Source organism: Elephantulus edwardii, unplaced genomic scaffold, assembly GCF_000299155.1.
Source record: "Elephantulus edwardii isolate Elephantulus edwardi_28Jun2011 unplaced genomic scaffold, EleEdw1.0 scaffold00070, whole genome shotgun sequence".
NCBI classification, from domain to species: domain Eukaryota; kingdom Metazoa; phylum Chordata; class Mammalia; order Macroscelidea; family Macroscelididae; genus Elephantulus; species Elephantulus edwardii.
Window position 1 is genome coordinate 2,972,338 of NW_006399820.1, and position 8,516 is coordinate 2,980,853.

The window sequence follows — 8,516 nt, forward strand, 5'->3', positions numbered from 1 at the left end:
GATGGTGAAGAGATTGAGATTGTTCACAGCTTCAGTTTGCTTGTCTCCACAGTCAACATTCTCAGCACAAGTAGCCAGGAAATTAGAAGATGTATTGCCATGGGAAAGTCTGCTGTTAGGAACCTCTCCAAAGTACTGAAGAGCAATGGTGTCTCTCTAGAGACTAAGGTGTGTTTGATACAGGCCATGGTCTTTGCAATCACTTGTTATGCATCAGAGAGTTCGACAATGACTAAGGAGGATAGAAGGAGAATTGATGCCTTTGAGCTGTGGTGCTGGAGAAGAGTATTGAGGGTACCATGGACTGCTAGGAATACAGATTCATCCTGGAAAGGGTTAAACCGGGTGGCTCCTTGGAGGCAAGGATTCTAAGGCTCCATGTAACATACGTTGGACACATTGCAAGGAGGGACTGGTCCTTGGAGAGGGACATCATGCTTGGGAGGGTGGAGGGACAGTGCAGGAGGAGAAGGCCCTCTATGAGGTAGATTGATTCAGTGATTGGGGTAATCGGGTATCAAAAATGGGGCAATTGACACAGGAAATAGCAGGGTTTAGAGCTGTTGTACATAGGGTCGATATGAGTCACAAGTGACTTGACAGCATATAACAACAACCACCACCCTAGTTTCAGATTTCAAGGTAAATGCGAACAGTTAACAAAACAATTCAAATATAAATATTTAGAATTGTTTTCCTTCCTTTCCAGAATGAATTTGAACTTCTATTCCACAAAGATTGAGAATTACATAGAGAATCAAAAGATGCATACATACAGTGACTTCTGACACCAATAACCTGAAATTATGTTAAACATTGTATCTTAAAAGCACATGCTGTTGTTTATGTTGTTTGTCTGCCAAGTGGAACTAGCCAAGAACTGACCATCCAGTAGGCTTTCTAAGACAGTAAATCACATGGGAGAAAACTGTCCATCCTTCTTCTGCACAGTAGATGGTGGATTCAAACCCTTTGGAATTGCCGCACAGCTTCTTACCAGTAGGCCACATAGTTCTCCACAGGCTTTTTTATTTCCATGGAGAACAATTGCAAGCTTGAGTGCCCCTATATTGCTCTTCATTCTAACCAGCTATTATTGTTTTCAACCATCTAGTTTGTGGTAATTTGTTATGGTCAAATGCAGGTTCCAGAATATGAAGAGTAACAATGTCGACCTGGACACTAAGGTGCTCCTGATGCAGGCCACGGTCTTCACAATTATGTGCTATGTATCAGAAAGCTGGATAATGACTAGGGATGATAGAAGGAGAATTGATGCCTTTGAGCTGTGGTGCTGGATAAGAGTTCTGAATATACCATGGTCTTCTAAGAACAAATAGGAGAGACCAATCTTTGGAGAGGGACATTAGAGAGGGAAGAGGGACAACACAGAAGGGGAAAACCCTTGATGTGATGGATTAACTCAGTGACTGGAATAATGGGGGTAGATGTGTTGGAGACAATAATGTTGGCTCAGGATAGAACAGGGCTCAGAGCTGTTGTACATAAGTTCACTATGAGTCACAAGTTACTCAACGGCACATAACAACAACAACAGTGCAGGTACTAGATATAACCAACAGGAGTTCCAAAAAGAGAGTTCAGAGAACATGCAAGAACATAGTTATCGTGAAAATCATTAAAAACATATCTAAGCTCAGATAGCCATGAATCTTCACATTGCAGACTTTACTTTCCCACTCAGAGCAGCTGGTGGATTTGAATAGCAAACCTTTGTGCTGGCACCGCAATTCCTTACCACTCAGCTGCTAGAGCGCCTTTTCTCATTACATTGTTTTAATCTGGAAAATAGTAATTTTTCATGAATATATATTACCTCTATTGATGTGTAATATTATTTTAAATGGATGTAAATGTTAAATTTTATTTTAGTTTTTCATGTGTTTATTATCTGTAGATACAATCTTACCATCTCTTTGGAGTCCTCAGTGAGCTCTGGTGGCCATAGAGAGTTGCAGCACTAACTCAAACTCTGTATTTGAACCCAACTGCAGTCTTATGGGGGAAGGATGAGTAATCTCCTCCCCTGGCATTTCACAGTCTCTAAAACTCAGTGGATGGGCAGCTATGAGTCAGTTCCAACTGGACAGCAATTAAAGAATATCTATAAATGCCATCCTAAAGGAACACCAAATCCACGAGCTACTCCATGACAGAAAGATGGGCGAGCTCCTGGTAGGTGATGTGGAACCCTCAGGCTAGGTGTCCTTGCCTCTAACACCTCCTGTGGGGTCTGGGGACCAGGCCTCTGAAAATCTGCTCTAGGGTCAAGTATGAGTCAGTTACGATTCAAAGGTACACAATAATAGTTAACTCATATGAAGAGAATAACGCTTGATTTCTCATTAACAAACAGTTTGAGTAAAAGCCAAAGGACCCTTGGTGGCTCAACGGTTAAGCTCTTGGTTGCTAAAGCCTATTAAGGCCTCCAGTTGAAACCCTTTAGTCTCTCCATTGGAGAAAGGCCTTGGTGATTTGCGACTTAAAGAGTAGAGCCTAGAAAACCCTGAGTTGTTGTAAGGTGCCAGTAGAGTAGGGAACCCTGTTAAGCAGCTCTAAGTCTGCATACAACCTGCTGTGAATGCGTTCCAGGACTCACAGAAACCAAAAACACAGACATTCTAAAACAGAAACCTGATTTAAATACTTCCTGTCCAAGGACTCAAGGAGTTAGCATAGAAAAAGAAGGCTTCTTTTTGAGGCCAGAGAGCTGAGAGTAAAGTCTCACCACCCTGGCTTGCTTGCCTCTCAGGTCCCAAAGGCGGTGTCAGCGGAGAGACTGGGCCTGGGGATTCCGCATCTCTCTAGCGTTTCACTTTTGCCTCACACAACCTGTGTCAGCCCCTTCTGCCTGGACACAGATGACTCAATCTCAGTTCTCTTTCCCATTGGTCTCTGATTTCTGAAGGAACCAATCACCGTCACCAGTGCTCCCTGTTATAAAGTCCCCACAGCCCCACCTACACTCTGAGTCGCCCTAAAACCACAGCACCAGGGCTATGGACGCCCTCCTCCCCCTGCTGCTGTCTGGCGCGCTGGTCCTGACCCAGACCCTTGGGGGTGAGTGCGGGGTCGGGAGAACGGCCTCTGCGGAGGGAGGAGCGGGGTCAGCGGGGGGGCACCGAGGACCTGGAGGGTCGGGGGCGCCCCATCTCTGTGTCCCCTTCCCTCCCCCTCTCCAGGGACCCGCGGGGAGGCTCGGGGGTCTCACCGCCCAAAACCCGCCCCCAGGCTCGCACTCCTTGAGGTATTTCGAGATCGGGGTGTCCAGGCCCGGCGCGGATCCCCTTTACACAGAAGTCGGCTACGTGGACGACACGCAGTTCGTGCGCTTCGACAGCGACGCCCCGAACCCGAGGATGGAGCCGCGGGCGCCGTGGATCGAGCAGGAGGGGCCCGAGTACTGGGACCGGGAGACGCAGGCAGCCAAGGGGCACGCACAGCTTTACCGAGTGGGCCTGCAGACTCTGCGCCGCTACTACAATCAGAGCGCCCTCGGTGAGGACCTCGCCCGGGCGCACGTCCGAGTCCCCGATCCCCGCGCGCGGGTCCCCGAGTCTCCGGCCCGAACTTCACCCCAGGGACGCGGACCGGCGGCCTTTGATTTCATTTTGGAGCCAAATGTTCCCCAACCGGTCATTGCGCACAGGACGGGGTGGGGGTGGGGAGAGGACTGACCACGGGCGGGCTCAGGGTCTCACACCCTCCAGAGTATGTACGGCTGCGACGTGGGGCCCGACGGTCGCCTCCTCCGCGGGTACTGGCAGGACGCCTACGATGGCGCCGATTACATCGCCCTGAACGAGGACCTGCGCTCCTGGACAGCAGCAGACGCGGCCGCGCAGATCACACAGCACAAGTGGGAGGACGCGGGTATGGCGGAGCGATACAGAGCCTACCTGGAGGGCAGGTGTGTGGAGTGGCTGCTCAGATACCTGGAGCTCGGGAAGGACACCCTGCAGCGTCTGGGTAAGAGAGTCTGTGGCCTTCTGACCCGCGTGAACTGGACTGTGTCCAAACTGCTGCTCTCTCAGGAGGAGGGAGGGAGATGGTTAGACTCCAGGACACCCTCTTAGTGGGGGGAGAAGGATGGACAGTCCCCTCTCCTGCGATTCACCTGCCTCTGAAACCCGCCTGAGTGTCCATGCGCACTGTGTCGGTCTGACTCTGGTTACACAACAACCACGCTGTCAGTACTTCATATGGTGGCAGCAACCGAATGTCTACAGATCAGATCCACCAACTACTGCATGGGAGACAGATGGGAGATCACTCCTGTAAAAACCTTAGTTTGGTTTTGTTTTTGTTTTTGTTGTTGTTTTTTAAATGAGGTCTCTATGAGTTGGTCAAGAAGGCAGTGGATTTGGGGTTTTCTTTGAGTTTTGTTTTATTTTTAGATTTCCATTTCTCTTTTTATCTATCTAGCGGGTGTGTACTTACTTAGCCCACGTTTCCAAATTCTGTTCTTGACCAGAGGAGCCCCTGTTTCTCTCAGAAAATGAAAAGATATAATTTCTCTGAGGAGAATTGTTGTTTATGATCCAAGAGGAACCTGTGCATAAGGGACCCTCCTGCAGGTTTTCATAGACAGTGAATCGGCCAGGAGGTGAATGCCCATCTTTTTCCCTGTGGAGAAAGGAGGGGCTGTATTTCTCAGTGATGAGCACTGCTCTTCCATCCAGAAAGTGACCTTGGGAATCAATATCACTCTTAAACCCTGCTCTCTGGTCTACAACCAGTGAGGTGGGAGGTTTGATTCCAGCTCTCTGAGTTTCTCAGGCTTCCCAGCTTTTGGAGTTTCTCAGACTTCATCTGTTTCAGAACTAGAAACCCCTTTGTTTCCTGACCCTGGAGCCTCATACTCAGGACTGCTGCCATCCTACTTTCTAGAACTTTTCAAAGAATAGGAGACAATCCCAGTTCCCAGACTAGGGTCATGTTTGGATTTTTCATTCCCTCTCCCACCCCAATCATCCTGGCCCTTCTCAGGATGATCACATAAGCCCTTCTCAGGCAGATCAGAGGAGTTAACACAGAGTTCCTGAATGTTCTGACTCATTCTCTCAGACCCCCCAAAGACACACGTGACTCACCACCGCCTATCTACAAGTGAGGTCACCCTGAAGTGCTGGGCCCGAGACTTCTACCCAGCTGAGATCACCTTGACCTGGCAGAAGGATGAGGAGGACCAGACCCAGGACATGGAGCTTGTGGAGACCAGACCTACAGGAGGTGGGGGCTACCAGAAGTGGGCAGCCATGGTGGTGCCCTCTGGAGAGGAGCAGAGATACACGTGTCGTGTACAGCATGAGGGTCTGCCAGAGCCCCTCACACTGAGATGGGGTAAGGAGGGGAATAGGGATGAAAATTCTTCTCAGAGAAAGTAGAAGCCATTCTGTTGATGTCAAAGCTCCTTACCTGCCATTTCTTTCCAGAACCTTCTTCCCAGCCCAACTCATACAACATGGGAATTATCACTGGCATGATTATCCTTGGAGTAGTGGTCCTTGGAGTGGTGACTGGAGTTGTGATCAGGAGAAGAATGAGTGTAGGTATAGATAGGGATGACATCTAAGTTTTCCTGTCTCATGGGGGTGTTCAAGTCTCAAGAAGGATATTTGCCATCTCCTGTCTTCAAATGGGAAGTAACATACATTCATGTGCTCACCCAATCTGGGGTCCTGTGTGCTAACAATCAATCATTTTTAACACACATATACAGATGAAAGAGCATGATAGTGGAGACTTGATTCCTAGAGTCTCGGGTCACACGGAATATTCCTTCCAATGACAGACTGATAGAAAGATGATTGGTGCAGTCCTTTCACATTCTTCCTTGTGCTTCCCTATCCTAACCTGGCTCTGTAGTCATCATTCTGAATACTTTCCCAAAGCCCAGGACTACCCAGCACTGTTAGAACTTTGTGGTGCTACTTCCCCCAAGTGTCTCAGAAAATTCTTCCTTCCCACAGGTGTAAAAAGAAGGCGCTATGCTTTAGCATCCGGTATGTATGGAAGGAGGGAGGTTGATACTTAGTCTATCCGGAGACTGTAGGCAGGAGCCAAGAGAGAGGTCACCTCACTCCAATTTCCCATTCTGTGGTCTCTGACCAGGTGCTCTTTTTCATTCTTCTCTAGGTGGTGACAGTTCTCAGGGCTCTGCAGCATCTGTCTCAGGTTGTAAAAGTGACACCCAGTGGGATCTGGTTTGGGAGGGGGCAAGGGACAGGAGCAATGACTATGTAATAGGGATTTATGGGTTTGAATATTTTAAAGTTGTTGTGTGCTGGTAAAGATGCCAACACTTGTATTTACTGATTACCATCTGTTCATGATTGTTTTCTTTTGTAGCATGAAACCCTGCCTTGTTTCTGAAAGACCTAGGATTTCTTCACATCCTTTTTATGATTCAAAACTGTCTGATTCTTTTCTACAAATGGATTTTAAATATGTTGCAATTTATAACAAAAACACCCTGCCCATGCTAACCTGTGCCCATCCCTCATCAATGTATCTGTTCTGGGAAATATAGAACAGGAAAGTCTCTTTTCCTGCTATAATTTCCTATTACTCTGACGTATGGATTTTCATTTCTCTGTTAAAAATGAGAATCTGAAACATGTTTATTAACATTTTTACCAAGATTAGGATTTTATTGTTTACAACTGTAATTTGAAAATTTAAGAGAGGAAATAGATTCTGAGAATCCATGTGTCTGTTGTACTGTGTCTGTTACAGTTGGAGGCACAAGAAGGCTGAGTATGGCTGGGATCTGTGCACTTTCAATGCTGAAGACTATGTGCACTTTGATGGGATCAGGTAGTTGGATCATCCTGTCCCTTAATTAGAACCTTTTCCCACTAAGATTTATGTCTGCATGAACTTGGACCTTTCCTTGGTCTTATCTAGAGCTCTAGACAACAAGGACTTCATGCAGCAGGGTCAGCATGGTCTCAGGCCCAAGTCTGGTCCCTGTTCATAATAATTTATATTAGTGTGTGTGTGTGTGTGTGTGTGTGTGTGTGTGTGTGTTTGATATTTGTAAGGGGTTATGCTTGCTCTTGTATATAAGTTCTGGTCTCATACCTTCTGAGGGTCACTGGGGTCTGACATCTGCAGACGTCAGTTTGCCTGTCACTGTCCCCACAAGACCCAGTCTTTGGTAATGAGATAAATTATCAGACTCATTCAGATCCTGTCCTCTTTCAAGAACTGACCTGCGAATAAGTCTTTTCATCTTTTCCTTGGTCATTTTTTGAGAAGTGGGATCAAATAGTTACTCATTTTAAATTTCTTTTAATCTGCCCCACTCCACCCATGCCCATAGTGGCATGGCCCTAGTTCTGTCTCAAATCTAGACTTGTGGAATAAGGCAGAGACTGACTTCACTAGTGGTTGTACAATAGTAACCATTAGCCAGGATCATTTGTTCATGAAATTGCATGCTGTCCTATGTACGAGGTGGGTGTCAGGAAATGAACTGGGGAAGAGAGGAGGCAATAGTCCTTGTGAGAAAGGTCCAGGCAACATTAATGTCAAGGCAAGTAGATGTGTTGCAGCTGCCACAAAACCACAGTTACTTCAGTACTACATTAATAAAAGTACTGTATCTAATAAGACAATTAGGATGGGGAAAGTCTGCTGTCAAGGACCGCTCCAGAGTGCTAGAGTGCAAAGATGTCAGTCTAGAGACAAAGGTAATGCCTGATCCAGACCATGATCTTTTCAATTACTTGTTGTGCATCAGAGAGCTGGGCAATAAATAAGCATGACAGAAGAATTGATACTTTTAAGTGATGGTGCTGGAAAAGAATGTTGAACATACTGTGGACTACGAAGTCTATCCTAGAGAGAGTGAAACCAAGTTTCTCTCTGGAAGCAAGGATTTTGAAGCTCTGTCACATACTTTGGGCATGTGGCTAGGAGAGACCAGTTCTTGGAGGAGGCTATCATGCTTCAAAAATTGAGGGAACCCAGAACAGGAAAACTGCATGAGATGGATTGACACCATGACTGAGGTCATAAGGGGCAAGTATATCATATACTGAAGAGTAACGATGTCAGTCTGGAGACTAAAGTACACCTGATCCAGGCCAAGGTCTTTGCAATTAGTTGCTATGAATAAGAAAGCGGGACAGTGACTAGGCATGATAGAAAGAGAATTGATGTCTTTGGTGCTGGAGGAGAGTATTGAATATAACATGAGCTGCTAGAAGAACAAACAGGTTCATCCTGGAGAGGGTGAAGTTAGGATGCTCCTTGGAGGCAAGAATTCAGAAGCTTCGTCTGATATACTTTAGACATGTTGTAAAGCAGGATCAGGCCTTAGAGAAGGACATCATGCTTGGGAGGTTGAAGAGACAGCGTAGAAGAGGAAGACCCTCAAGGAGGTGAACTGATTCAATGATTGGGGTAATAGGTTAGGTGTGTCAGAGACAATAAGATTGGGACAGGATAGAGAAGGGTTTAGGGCTGTTGCACATAGGGTCGCTATG

At 46.7% G+C, this 8,516-nt stretch overlaps 1 pseudogene; it reads left to right on the forward strand.

Moving 5' to 3' along the window:
• Positions 1-3,020: 3,020 nt before the first annotated feature.
• LOC102853197 lies at positions 3,021-6,844 on the forward strand (annotated as a pseudogene).
• The last annotated feature ends 1,672 nt before the right edge of the window (positions 6,845-8,516 follow it).